Below are 14599 nucleotides of genomic sequence, written 5' to 3'. Positions count from 1 at the left end.
ACCCCCAGTGCCCGTCACCCATTCACTCCCACCCCCCCCCTTCCACCACCCCTAGTTCGTTTCCCAGAGTTAGCAGTCTTTACGTTCTGTCTCCCTTTCTGATATTTCCCACACATTTCTTCTCCCTTCCCTTATATTCCCTTTCACTATTATTTATATTCCCCAAATGAATGAGAACATATAATGTTTGTCCTTCTCCAACTGACTTAATTCACTCAGCATAATACCCTCCAGTTCCATCCACGTTGAAGCAAATGGTGGGTATTTGTCATTTCTAATAGCTGAGTAATATTCCATTGTATACATAAACCACATCTTCTTTATCCACTCATCTTCCGTTGGACACCGAGGCTCCTTCCACAGTTTGGCAATCGTGGCCATTGCTGCTATAAACATCGGGGTGCAGGTGTCCCGGCGTTTCATTGCATCTGTATCTTTGGGGTAAATCCCCAATAGTGCAATTGCTGGGTCGTAGAGCAGGTCTATTTTTAACTCTTTGAGGAACCTCCACACAGTTTTCCAGAGTGGCTGCACCAGTTCACATTCCCACCAACAGTGTAAGAGGGTTCCCTTTTCTCCGCATCCCCTCCAACATTTGTTGTTTCCTGCCTTGTTAATTTGCCCCATTCTCACCGGTGTGAGGTGGTATCTCATTGTGGTTTTGATTTGTATTTCCCTGATGGCAAGTGATGCAGAGCATTTTCTCATGTGCATGTTGGCCATGTCTATGTCTTCCTCTGTGAGATTTCTCTTCATGTCTTTTGCCCATTTCATGATTGGATTGTTTGTTTCTTTGGTGTTGAGTTTAAGAAGTTCTTTATAGATCTTGGGAACTAGCCCTTTATCTGATATGTCATTTGCAAATATCTTCTCCCATTCTGTAGGTTGTCTTTTAGTTTTGTTGACTGTATCCTTTGCTGTGCAAAAGCTTCTTATCTTGATGAAGTCCCAATAGTTCATTTTTGCTTTTGTTTCTTTTGCCTTCGTGGATGTATCTTGCAAGAAGTTACTGTGGCCGAGTTCAAAAAGGGTGTTGCCTGTGTTCTCCTCTAGGATTTTGATGGAATCTTGTCTCACATTTAGATCTTTCATCCATTTTGAGTTTATCTTTGTGTATGGTGAAAGAGAATGGTCTAGTTTCATTCTTCTGCATGTGGATGTCCAATTTTCCCAGCACCATTTATTGAAGAGACTGTCTTTCTTCCAATGGATAGTCTTTCCTCCTTTATCGAATATTAGTTCACCATAAAGTTCAGGGTCCACTTCTGGGTTCTCTATTCTGTTCCACTGATCTATGTGTCTGTTTTTGTACCAGTACCACACTGTCTTGATGACCACAGCTTTGTAGTACAACCTGAAATCTGGCATTGTGATGCCCCCAGATATGGTTTTCTTTTTTAAAATTCCCCTGGCTATTCGGGGTCTTTTCTGATTCCATACAAATCTTAAAATAATTTGTTCTAACTCTCTGAAGAACTACTTCTAATCAACAAACACCAATAAAGAGTTAAAACAAAAGCCGCAAATGGAAAAAAATAAACAATCTCATAGAACAAAGAGGAAATGTTTGCATAGGACTTTCACCAAAGAGCTACCCAAACAATTAATACGTAGGTAAAGAGTTAATCAATTTCATCAGTCACTAGGAAAATTCAAATTAAAACTACAGTATGATACCACAACCCCTTGACCAGAATGGCTGAAATGGAATAGATTTAGAGAGCCAACTGTTGGCAAAGATGTAGAGCAGTCTAGAAGGCAAAGATAGGTACGACTCCTTTGGAAAACTTTTTGGTAATATTTACTAAAGTTAAATATACATATACCTATAACTCAGCAATTTTGCTTTTCTGTATATATATCCAACAAAAATGCACCCATAAGTTAATATATGTTCAAAAGACATATATATGAGTCCTCATAGAAACATTATTCTTAATACCCCTAATAGAGGCAAATCAAATATCCATTAAGAGGACAATGGATAGGGGTACCTGGGTGGTACAGTTAACTAAGTATCTGACTCTTAGTGTAGGCTCAGGTAATGATCTCAGGGCCATGAAATTGAGCCCCTCATTGGGCTCCACACTAAGTGCAGAGTCTACTTGAATTTCTCTCTCCTTCTCCCTCTGCTTGTGCACTTTTTCTCAAGTAAATAAACCTTTTGAAAAAGCTTTATAAACCTTTTTTTAAAAAACCTCTGTCTCAAATATATAAATAAACCTTTTAAAAAAGAATACAATGGGTAAATATTGGTATACCAAAGAATATTAGATAACAATGATAATGCATAAATTAAAACAATATATTGTAAAGTGGATGAATCTCATAAACATAATTTTGAGTAAAAAAAGTCAACCGCAGGAGGCTACAGATTTATTATTTTACTTACATAAGACTCAGAAATAGGCAAAGCCATTCTTTGATGTTAGTATTCAGGATAATAGTCAAAGTGTGGAGAACTTGTGGTTGGGAGTGGACAAGAGAGGGGCTTAGATCTGTTTCTTTATCTTAGTGATGATAGTAACATCATATGCTCATTATGTGTATATTTGTGAAGCTGTCCACTTATGACCTGTGCAGACTTTTTTTGCATGTTGTACTTCAATAAAAAGTGTATGTAAAATAAAACTAAGGCTGGCCAATTTGTCGAGGCTTAACAAGCCACCTGCCAGTGATATTGTGCCATTAACAAAGGATCCATATCCGGAGTTTTGCTGACATAATCCTTAGCTCCACTGTGCGGACAGAGAGACAACATGAAGTCAAATGAATATCAACTCTTTCACAACAGATATTAAAACAAAACAAAACAAAAACCACAACTTGTTGGGTGAATCAAATTGATAGGGGCACCTGGGTAGCTCAGTGGTTGACTATCTGCCTTTGACTCAGGTCATGGTCCCAGAATCCTGGGATCGAGTCCTGCATCAGTCCTGAAGGGAGCCTGCTTCTCTCTCTGCCTATGTCTCTGCCTCTCTCTCGTGTCTTTCATGAATAAATAAATAAATAAATAAATAAATAAATAAATAAATAAATTCTTTTAAAAAAAAAAAAAAGGACCCAAAACATCTCAATACAAATTCTAACCAGATTTTGAAGCTGTGCTAAAAAGTAACAAGAGTTAGAAGATATTCATGTGGGAAAGAAATTATGTCCTCCTGTTTAAAGTTTTAAGACCAATGTAAGTATTTTGGGGTTTGTGAATTTGAAAGATTGTTATTAGCAAAGATTTTGGAGAAGCTAATAGTCTAAAATTAATTTGGCAAAATCTAAATTTTCAGAAAAATATAGAAGGTTTTTGTGGCAAAGAGGACTTTGTGGTTGCTTCATTCAGTGAAAATATATTAATAGTGAAAAGGGGAACCCTCTTAGAGGGTTGGTGGAAATACAAATTGGTGCAGCAAATGTGGATAACAGTATGGGGAGGTTCCTCAAAAAAGTTAAAAATACAGCTACCCTATGATCCATTGATTGCCCTACTAGGTATTTACCCAAAGGATACAAACATAGTGATCCAAAGGGGTATCTGCACCCCAATGTTTATGGCAGCAATGTCTATAATAGCCAAATTATGGGAAGAGTCCAGATGTCATTCAACAGATGAATGGATAAAGAGGATGTGGTATATATAGGGAACATAATATTACTTAGCCATCAAAAAAAGAAATGAAATCTTACCATTTGCAACAACATAGATGGAATTAGATTATGCCAAGCAAAATAAGTCAATTAGAGAAAAACAATTATCATACTTATGTGGAAGTTAAGAAACAAGACAGAGGATCATAGAAGAAGGGAAGGAAGAATAAAATCTGATGAAATCGGAGAGGGAGACAAGTCATAAGAGACTCTTAACTATAGGAAACAAACTGAGGGTTGCTGGAGAGGAGGAGGCTGGGGGGATGGAGTAACTGGGTGATATATATTAAGGAGGGCACTTGATGTAATAAGAACTTGATGTTACATACAACTGATGAATCACTAAAGTCTACCTCTGAAACTATTACTACATTGTATACTAATTAATTAAACTTGAATAGACAAAAATTCTAAAAAATAAAAATATAATAGCTATTTTAATTTAAAATGACAAATTTACTTTGCATTGGTTAAATATGCCATCTCTAGAGATTAGGATATATACCTCTTACCTTTATGCAATTATCTTATATTTTTATTGTAATTTTTTACCCATGATATGGTTTCTGTCCTATTTAAATTAATAAAACTCCTCCTTCTAAGTTTTCCTCATTCAATATTACACTCTCCATATATAACATTGTTTTAAAATCAGTTTGTTTCTTCCACGAAAGATAATACCTGAAGTGTTGTTTCTGGGTAACTTGTTTGAAATTTCCTTCAATGAATTCTTCCAAAATATTAAAATCCAAATCTTTTCTCTGGCTCTGGAGACTCAAAATAATAAATTGGAAAACACTGATATTTTTGTTCATCATTGTAGCCCTAGAACAAAGCCCCCAAGAATGCTGTGGTCCCTTAATAAATAATGTTGAGTGGAATTTTTCTAACTTCCTAAAGGTCTTTGGTCTCCTTTCTTCCAGGCAGCCTGCTTTATGATATGTTGGTTGGTAGTGATGACCACTCCTCTTCTACACCCTCAGTCTTCATCTTCCTTCTCACCATTGTTCTGAAAACCAAGAATTTATGATTGCTACTCCCTTCCTCTCATCCTAAAATTATCAGAAAGCTTCAAGAAAGATTTGGAGCCCCTCCAAACCAATTGGAAGTCAATCTGTAGAATTAATCTTCCACCTTTCTTGCATTCACAAGCCATCATGTGAAAATAGAAAATGGGATTCTAGATCTAGAATTTAGATCTATGGTACCTAAAGCAATGTCCATCATCAAGGGTCTACCTGGATACCTCCAAGAGTGAGGGATCTTCTTCATGATATAGTTTATGCCATCATTGGGTTATACTCATTGCTGACTCTCCAATCCCATGAGGTAATAGTAACAGTATTTTTACATGAGATTCCTTCAAATATCTTAAGGGGATTATAGTTCTTCTCCAAAGTTACATCTTCTTTAGTTTCTTTAGTCATTCTTTTTATGATATGATTCCAATCTCCTGGTTTGCTGCTTCTCTTCTAAACCAAATCTAGGTCAGTGTCTGTCTTAAAATAGCATGTCCAAAATTAAATATAATATCCATATGTGGTCTCTCCTAGACAGAATACAGTGGTTGATTCTGTCCCAAGATCTGGATTCTAAACTTTTTTTAGGGCAGCTCACATTGCCATCAGGCCTACACTCTACCTCACTGTTAGTTGGCAGTGGTGACTCTGACCATGGCAGTCCTCTTTTTTCTGTTATATTCCACCTTTTAAACCACTCTTTTGGTTTTGCTTCCAAAAGGACAAGTTCTTTTTATTTTGTGGAAAAGCTTAAAAATACCACTTCCTACCCCACTCTTGTCCCTCTTCCTCTGCTCTTCAGCAACTGTCAAGGTAGCTGCTCTTGCTTCCTGAGATTCTTTTCTACTTCAGGTTTTATCTCACTCTGTTTAAAGGTCAGCCTTAATTGTGTTAAGTATTAGCAACCATTCAAAAGGACACAATAAAACATCTGTCATTTTCGCCCAAGGACACTTTCTCAATTACCACTGGCATCACAACCAGCACCCACATGTTTCTGTGCATCCACAGAATGGTGGGCTCTCAAGGTATTTCCCAATTATTTTACTGGATAGTTGGATCATTTTCCTATGCTATGCATGACTAGAACCTTCTACTTGGGCCAATCTTTCAGAAATCTGTAACTGTTTTGTGAGAGCACTGGAGTCAATATTGCTAAGAAAAACATTGAAGTTATAGAATCATGGAATATTAGAAGAAAATATTGTCTAGCATAACACTCTAATCAGATCAGAAATTCATCTTAACATGTCCCTGTTATACAGTCTTCTAGCTGCTATTTGAAAAGCAATGCAAGGGAACTCACTGAATTTTAGGATAGCTTATTTCATTCTAAAACATTTCACTCTGTAGAAATGTTCTTTAGAATAAGATCTACTGTCTTTTCTATAGCTTTCTTTAAAAAAAAAAAAGATTTTATCTATTTATTCATGAGAAACAGAGAGAGAGAGAGAGGCAGAGACATAGGCAGAGAGAGAAGCAGGCTCCATGCAGGGAGCCCTATGTGGGACTCAATCCTAGGACTCCAGGACTACGCCCTGGGCTGAAGGCAGATGCTTAACTGCTGAGCCATCCAGTGGTCCCCTCTTTTCTATAGCTTTCTATGATGTTTTTCTAATTATGCCTTTTGGCTCCCCAATAAATTAACCTCTGTCATAGAGACAGCTCTAAAAATACTTTAAAATTATTTATTGTATTTCACAATAACTTCATCCTTGAAAAGGCTATTTAGTAGTATAGTATAAAAATATAATAATATTAGTTAATATTAAGCACTTTGCTAATTACATTGTGTGGGGTTTCTTTGGATATCATATAATACATAGTATTTATTTATTTTTATTTCATGTCTCTCCCTCCCTCTCTTTCTTTCTTTCTTTCTTTCTTTCTTCTTTTTCTTTCTTTTTCTTTCTTTCTTTCTTTCTTTCTTTCTTTTCTTTTCTTTCTTTCTTTCTTCTTTCTTTCTTTCATCTTTCTCTTCCTTCCTTCCTTTCTCCCTTCCTTCCTTCCTTTCTTTCTGCCTGCCTGCCTTTTCTTTCATTTCTCTCTCTTTCTCTTTCTTTCTTGGTAGTAGCTGTATTAATGGGTGTGATATGGTTTTGATGTGCAATTTCCTAATAATTAATAATGTTACACATCTTTTCATATGCCTGCTGAAATATGTTCTTTGGAGAAATGTCTATTCAAGTCTTTTACCTATTTTTAAATTGTGTAATTTACTTTTTGTTATTGAGTTGTAGGCATTCTTCTTATATTCCAAATATTAATCCCTTATCAAAGACATGATTTATAAATATTCTTTCCTATTTTAGAATTAACCTTTTTACTGTGACTGTATTCTTTTGATGCACTGAAATGTTTAATGTTGATGTAGCCCAATTTATCCATTTTTACTTTTACTGACTGTGCTTCTGTTATCATATCCAAGAAATTACTGCCTAATCCAATGTCAGGATGCTTTTCCCCTATATTTTCCCCTAAGAGTTTGGTAGTTTTAGCTCTTACATTTAGGTCTTTGATCCCTTTTGAATTCATTTTTGTGCACAATTGACTTTTTAACATAAATGTAACTTTCACATTTGGCTCCAGTAAATTTCATATCTTTATTTTGGCCATTTTTTTTTTGTCTTATCAATATATCTTTCAATGCCACAATTACTAGTCATTATATTAATTCTCCTTTTTGTATAATCTGCATGTCATCTTAAATTTTTATCCGCATGCCCTTTATGTCCTCAACCTATTCATATTGTTTATAAGCCCAACACTAAAGTTCTCCTAGGTTAGTCATTGGCCAACTTTATTTAAGTGTATTTGTTCAATGGCTCTTCATAAATTCTAGATGGAAATTATAAATATTGAGAATACTTACTTTATAAAGTTTTACTGAAACCCATATTTACTGCCTAAATTATGTCTTTAATTCATCAATCCACAAATTAAATTAATTTGAATTAATGATAGTGATAATATGAACCATTTAATTTAGAATGTAAATTATATAAATGATTTTAATTAAATACATTTTCCATTATTTTCCAATCCACAAACTACTAAAAAAATGCTACTGAGTAAAAGTCCTTTGATAATCCATCCAAAAAAGATGTAAGAGTAATTTCTAACTACATTGTATAAAACTTATAAATTAATTGTTTTTATTTTGTATGTTGAAAAATAATCTCACAATCTTATTTGAATTATTAATTTGCTTTCAAGTTCTATCTTTATACATTGTACATGGTATGAAGAATCATTATTGATCAAGACTTTCAAAATTTCATAAATTCAGGATCGATGGAGCTGATTATGATGGAAGTGCTCAAAACTAATGAGAATTTAGTAGAAAAGCATTCTTAATCACTGTCTTGTTATCTGATTTATTATTCCCATATATATTGATATATCATACAAAACAAACAAGAAATATATGTATTTTAATATGTGTATATATGAATATACATATTTTTACTTACAATCTGCTTATGTTAGTAATTTCATAGCAGAGGAGTTGTGTGGTAGCATGTTGCAATCATATATAAAAAGTCCCAGGAGAACTTGAATTCACTTAAATCTGAGTTATGCACTGATAGTTCCTAAGGAGGACATGACCTCCAGATTAGACAATCAAGGCTTCATTATTTTTATCAGATCTGCCAAGAAAAATCAATTACTTCCTTCAAAAACAAATTAAACAACAAACCTTTCCCAAGGAAGTTGCACACATTTGTTTATGAAAACTGAGGTTGTTTTTATGTTCCAAAATACTCACTTTCTCAAAAAGGCATTGTTAGAAATGAGGCTAAAGAATAAGGTTTTGGTATTTTTAGAGAGAAATTTAACATATAGCCAATACATGGCTCAGCTTTTGCAACTGGTGACAAGAGCAGGTAGTTACCAGAGTGGAAGGGGGTGGAAGGGTTAGATGAAATAGGTGAAGGAGATTAAGAGGTATGAAATTCCAATTGTAAAATAGTTAAGTCTAGGGGATGAAAAGTAAAGCATAGGGTATATTGTCCATAATGTTGTAATAATTTTCTATAGTGGCAGATGGTAATTATACTTATTGTTGCGAGCATTTCATAAGGCATATAAATGTTGAACCACTGTGTTGTACACCTGAAACTAATATAATATGTCAAGTACACTTCAATAAAATGAAATTAAAATGGACAGATAGAAGTTTAATATATAACCAATAGCTGGTTCAGATTTTGTAACTAGTGGTAAGAACTCTGACAGGACTGTGTTTAAGATGCTCCTTAATTTATTATGGCAAACCAGAAAACGTTTAATCCCTCAAACTGTGAGCATTCAATCTACTATAGAATTTTATAGGTCTACATAATCAATACGTATTTTTTTCAGTAACAATTGTTCTTTCCTCTGAATGTATAGCTTTACTGATGTAATTATATCTCTATATACTCACTCCAAAATAATACAATATGCCCTTTATGTCTCGTCTGTAAGTTTATCTCATGTCTTTGGTTGAAATTCCAAACAGAAATAGGATTGACCCATGACTAAAAATTGTACCTCATAGAAAGGAAAAGAAAAATAAAACAAATAATTATATTATGAGAATTATACTTTATAATATATACATACATGTGTATTGTTATAAATACATTATTGATAAGCTATAATATATCAATAATGGAAAATATATACACAACAAAAATAGCTTAAGCTAAGAGTTTGCAGACTGTAGTGCATGAGTGAGGAATGGGAATACTCATTAAGCTTTGTGCCTGGATAGAAATCTTTGTTTATGGGCAGATTACTCAACCTCTAAGCCATTGCTTTCCATTTGTAAAATTGGTGAAAGGCTTTATAGTTGTAAACACTTAAAAACATACTTGCATGTGGTAAAGATTCATAAATATTAGTCAACACCATTAGAAATGAACTGTGACGTGAAGCGGGTTAACACATATGATATGATTAGAACAGTTGGACACACAGTCAATGTTTGTGTTATCTTTGTATCATTTGTGCTGGACTTTTTTAGCAGATGGAATGTCCATGCCCTTTGAACTGCCTCCAGCATTCTGAAGAAATGGACATTGCTTGAAAATGAAGATTCTTGTACTCCTAACGTGATCCTGAAGATGGTATTTTGAAGTTTCAGAACATTTTTAACTGTGCGCTATCATATTTGACCATAAAATATCTTCTGGGAAAATGGAGATTATATATATATATATATATATAGTAATCATGGATCATATCTTTTAGTAGGTTCTAAAATTAGGATGGGGTACAAGATGCTAATATATAAATATTATGCAATATGATGTTAAAACTTGAGATTTCATCTAGGACATTAGTTAAGACAGCAATTATATAAGTGTATCATTGAAGACTTATTCTTTGTTGATAAGTCCTTTTATTGCTATCAAGCAAAATTGATATTTGTAGCACTGGGAAAGCTCTGTGGTTCTGACTTTTAAGGAACTGTAAGACTCATAATTCCTTTTGATTGTTACTTAATTTCTATCTTTTCTTTTAAATGATGAGGTGGTTGGAGGAGAAGATTGCACAGTGAGCATGGCTTCAATACTTCTATTGGATTTCAGAGCTGGATGTTGTTCCTAACTCAAGAGTCTTGCTCTATATCTTAAGATTCATCAGGAAAGTCTTTGTTAACTGCCAGATGGTATGTTGACCTAAGGAAATGGGCCTTTAGCTACTGGAAATCCATTGTGCCAAGTGGAACATTCCTAAATGAATATGGAAGGAGAGATCATTGTTTATGGTCCACCTATTCACCCAGAAGAGTTGCTGAGTTCTGGCATTCCAGTAGGGCAGAGGATGGTGAAGTGACAAAAGACTCGTGAGACTACTTAAAAGTATTTTTCCCTGCTTAATTAGGCAATAAAGATTTTCCAGGAAACTGAACTTCCTTAAATTGAGAAGTTCCTTAATACTGCTGATCTAAGATATTGCAAAAATGTGTGCTTGGCTCTTTATTTTCAGATGCATCCCAACCAGCTCACCACCCTCACCACTTCTACCCTGACCCGTGTCATCGTCATCTCTCTTGAATCACTTGCAACAGTGTCATACTCACTCCCTCTGCTCAGTTGTTTCTACACACGGAAAACAGATGAATTATTTAAAGATGAAAGTGAGATTGTGCCACTCTTGCTAAAACCTCCCTAGTGGCTCTCCTCATCATTTGAGGTGAAAGCCAAAATCTTGACAATGGTCCCTAAGTTCTGTCATTATTTCTCCATCTTACTGACTCTGCCCTCACTCATTTGCCTCCCACAACCCTACCTTCTTGCTGTGCTTTGAACATGGGTCCTCCTGCCATTCACTTTCCACTTTCTGTCCTGTCTGTGAGAATGCTCTTTCCCCAGATATCCACATGCTCTGCTCTGCTCCTTACTTTTGTCAGGGCTTTGCTCAAGTGGGACCTCCTCAGTGGGGCTTTTCTTTGACTACCCTACATGAAATGGTATCACTTCTCAGCTTTAACAGGCCATTGGACTATTGTAATTTCTTTTCTCCAATATTGCTAACAGACATTATTACATAGCTTACTTACTTACTTATATTATCTGCCTCCCACTACCAGGATATAATCTATATAAAGATAAGGAATTTCACCTGACATATTTGTTGCTAACTCTGGAAACTAGAATACCTGGCCTACAGACAACACTCAATATATAATTGTTAAATAAGTAGAAAGAATGAATTGTTCTGGAAATTAAAGTCTTTCTAACCTCCACAGATTTAATAATGACCTTGAAGTCTTAACAACTTTGACCTTGAAGTCTTGTCAGAATGTCTCTACTGCCTCCTCCCCTCCAGCCAATGAAATCTGAATAAGCCATAGACCTAAACTTGGCATGGCAGTTCTAACTCTGTGTTCCCTGCATTATCACATTATTCTTAACATTAAAGTTAAGCGAATCTTAAATCAAAGTGAATCTAAGTGGTTTTCTTGGAACCCGTTAGAGAGTCCAAGGGGACAGTGGCAGAAAAGCTCTAATTCCAACATGGACACTTGTAAGTATTTTCCTTTTCTTGATTATAAGACAAATATAAAAGAAAGAATTATATGAATAGAGAATTGGGGCAATGTGTGTTGCTGGAAGGCAGATGAAAATAAATGAGTTTTCATCTCATAATAAGCATTTGGTAGACCTTTTTAAATGTACCAAATTAATAAGAATGCTTTGATTAGTTGATTTATTTTTGTATATATAAGAAAAATTGATTTACTGTAAAATTCAATAGGAAAAAAATTAAAGAATTTTAATTCTTATTTAAGGTATTTGTAGTACATGCTGCCTGGTGTGATGAAAAGGAAGGTATAGTATAACTTCATAATGAGTGATCAAAAACTTTCTGTCAGAGTCAGTCTCATAGAAGTGATGACAGAAATCATCCTTATGTAATTCTGTCCGTTTCATCTTCCCATGAAATATTGCCATATTCATACTCAGAAGGAAAAAATGTATTTCCCTTGGGTAAACAATAACAAATGGGGACTACAATATATCTGTGTGTGTATGTATATATGCACATATACGTATATGCACATATATATACACATATATATTTTATTTTTAAAACAGAAAAATTAAGTGACAGAAAGCAATATAATATTATTTATATTCCAGTTAGTATAGGATTTTATTATATTAGGATAAAGTTTTATTTTTGATTCAGAATGACAATCATTTATTATCAAAGGTTATGTCTATATCCTTTTATTAAAATTTTTGAATTTCTATTCTTACTTTTATTTCTTAGATTCCATTCCTGAATGACTTCTTGTCAACATGACTTCTGATAATACTGATATTCTGCTCTTTAAACCGGAAGTAGGACAATAAACAATATCAGTGACCACTCACTGGGGCTCTGGCTAATTTTAGGCACTATGCTGGGTATTTTGCACATTTAATCACCTCAAATTTTACAAAGTAGATAATTCTATCTCTATTTCATCAATGCAAAGCTTGAGGTTTGGAGATAACAAATCTAGGAAAGAGATAGTAAAGCTGAGAATTAAATAAAAAATCTGATTCCAAAGCCTGTATTTTTCCTCTTTACCAGTCTGTTCCTCAAACTATCTTACATATTTTTGAATAAAAAAAAAATTGCACACATTCATGGTAACACTTTGAGACGTGGAGAAGAGGATAGGAGAAGAAATGTATGAAATATTTATTTTGCACAATCCTGTGTTTAATGCTTTCATTAAATTATTTCAAAATAGAGAGGTGAGTGTCTTATCCCATTTTACAGATGAGAACACTGAGTTAGAAAAAGGAAAAGTATAAACAGCACTGAAGTGACTTATTTGAGATTTACACTCAAATCTTCCTGGGTGTAAATGGCACATCACTTACGCCACACTAAAGCTGGTAGAAGTGTTGATTAACAAGTATGCCTAAAATGAGTATATATCCTTTTCATTGAATTAAAGCTATCTTTGGGGCAGCCCCGGTGGCGCAGCAGTTTAGCGCCACCTGCAGCCCAGGGTGTGATCCTGGAGACCCGGGATAGAGTCCCACGTCGGGCTCCCTACATGGAGCCTACTTCTCCCTCTACCTGTGTCTCTGCCCTTCTCTCTCTCTCTGTGTCTCTCATGAATAAATAAATAAAATATTTTTTTAAAAAAGCTACCTTTGTTTTGGCTCACGGAGAAGTGATGAGGTTGAAAATGAAAATGAAATTCTAATCCTTATTAATTACTTTTCTATTTTTTTCTCCATAATGCCCAATTCAGTCTTTCTTCATTGATATGTAGAAAGAGCGTTTTTCTTGATTATGGACATTCTTGAGTATATTTCTGACTCAAATCGTTTAAAAATGTGAATTTAACAACAACAAAAAAATATTTTCCTTAATTATTTGGCCTAATTTAATTTAGACTTAAATTGAAGTTTTCCCACCAAATGTGTAAAAGATACATTAATAGAGAAGAATGGAGAAGAAATTTAAGTTGAAATAAAAATGAGACTATAAATTTCTTTATGGATGTTGAAAGCTTTTCTAGATTTGAAAACAACTTCCTTATGATACTTCTGTTTTTCCCCCTTTCAAATAGAAGTATACTCTTAACATCAGCTTACATCAGCTACATAGATTCAAAATAGTGGCCATTTTAACTGAGCATTTTCAGAGTAGTTGAGATGCTTTATTACATAACCATGCCATGAGAGGCCCCCTTGTCCCAGAATAAACCTTCTGCATAGGAGGGCAGAATTTAGGTTGCTGTGAGAATATTCACACTGGAATTTCTGAATGACTGGAATTAAGACCAGATAATAACCTTCTGCAAACACAACATTCAGGTTGAATTCACTTGGAAGCAGAAGTGAATTAGAACTAGCTTCTGAATGCATCTTTTCTGGACAAAAACAATGAGACTGCTATGGCCTTAAAGGCCCTGGCTTTGTCTGGGTTCCACAGGGACTCTGTTCATCCCTTCCACACAGTCACTCCCTTTAACCAAGCCCTGCGCAACTGACTCTCAAGATAGGTAAGTGCAGAGAAAAACAATCAAGACTTCCTAAAAGACTGCTTTGTGATTCCTACAGGTTTCATGAGGTGTATGAGGTGATTTTTTTTCTGTTGCATGGAGAAATAAACAGCCACACTTGCACGATCAGATTGTGCTTTCTCTTTGGTTGGAAGAGCTGTCTGTGAAACCAAGTTAAGATCAGAAGACTTTGAGTTGAGTGCCACATCACTGTAAAAGTAATTGTATTATTACTTAAAAGATGATGGCAGTCTATAATATTATTATTCAATACCTCTAGTGTTTGATAGAGAACATATATTTAATTGGAAAAGAAAATAGAGACTATAGGATCAGAGACAGCTAATTTGTTAATGGAATGTTGGTGAGGTCTTTTGCATGGAAATTTGCACATTAAAGAACTATTCCAACTCTTAAAAGATCTTATTGA

At 34.6% G+C, this 14599-nt stretch overlaps 1 long non-coding RNA gene across 1 annotated transcript; it reads left to right on the top strand.

The window, feature by feature from the left end:
• The first annotated feature begins 4823 nt into the window (after positions 1-4823).
• On the top strand, positions 4824-10562 carry LOC112644664 (uncharacterized). Its single transcript, XR_003126622.3, has 3 exons — positions 4824-4971; positions 9673-9775; positions 10182-10562. It is a non-coding gene; the product is annotated as an uncharacterized LOC112644664 (long non-coding RNA).
• Positions 10563-14599: the final 4037 nt, after the last annotated feature.

Source organism: Canis lupus, chromosome 32, assembly GCF_003254725.2.
Source record: "Canis lupus dingo isolate Sandy chromosome 32, ASM325472v2, whole genome shotgun sequence".
In the NCBI taxonomy this organism is placed as follows: domain Eukaryota; kingdom Metazoa; phylum Chordata; class Mammalia; order Carnivora; family Canidae; genus Canis; species Canis lupus.
The sequence above is the reverse complement of the archived record's forward strand: the minus strand, read 5'-3'. Positions and strand labels throughout refer to the sequence as shown.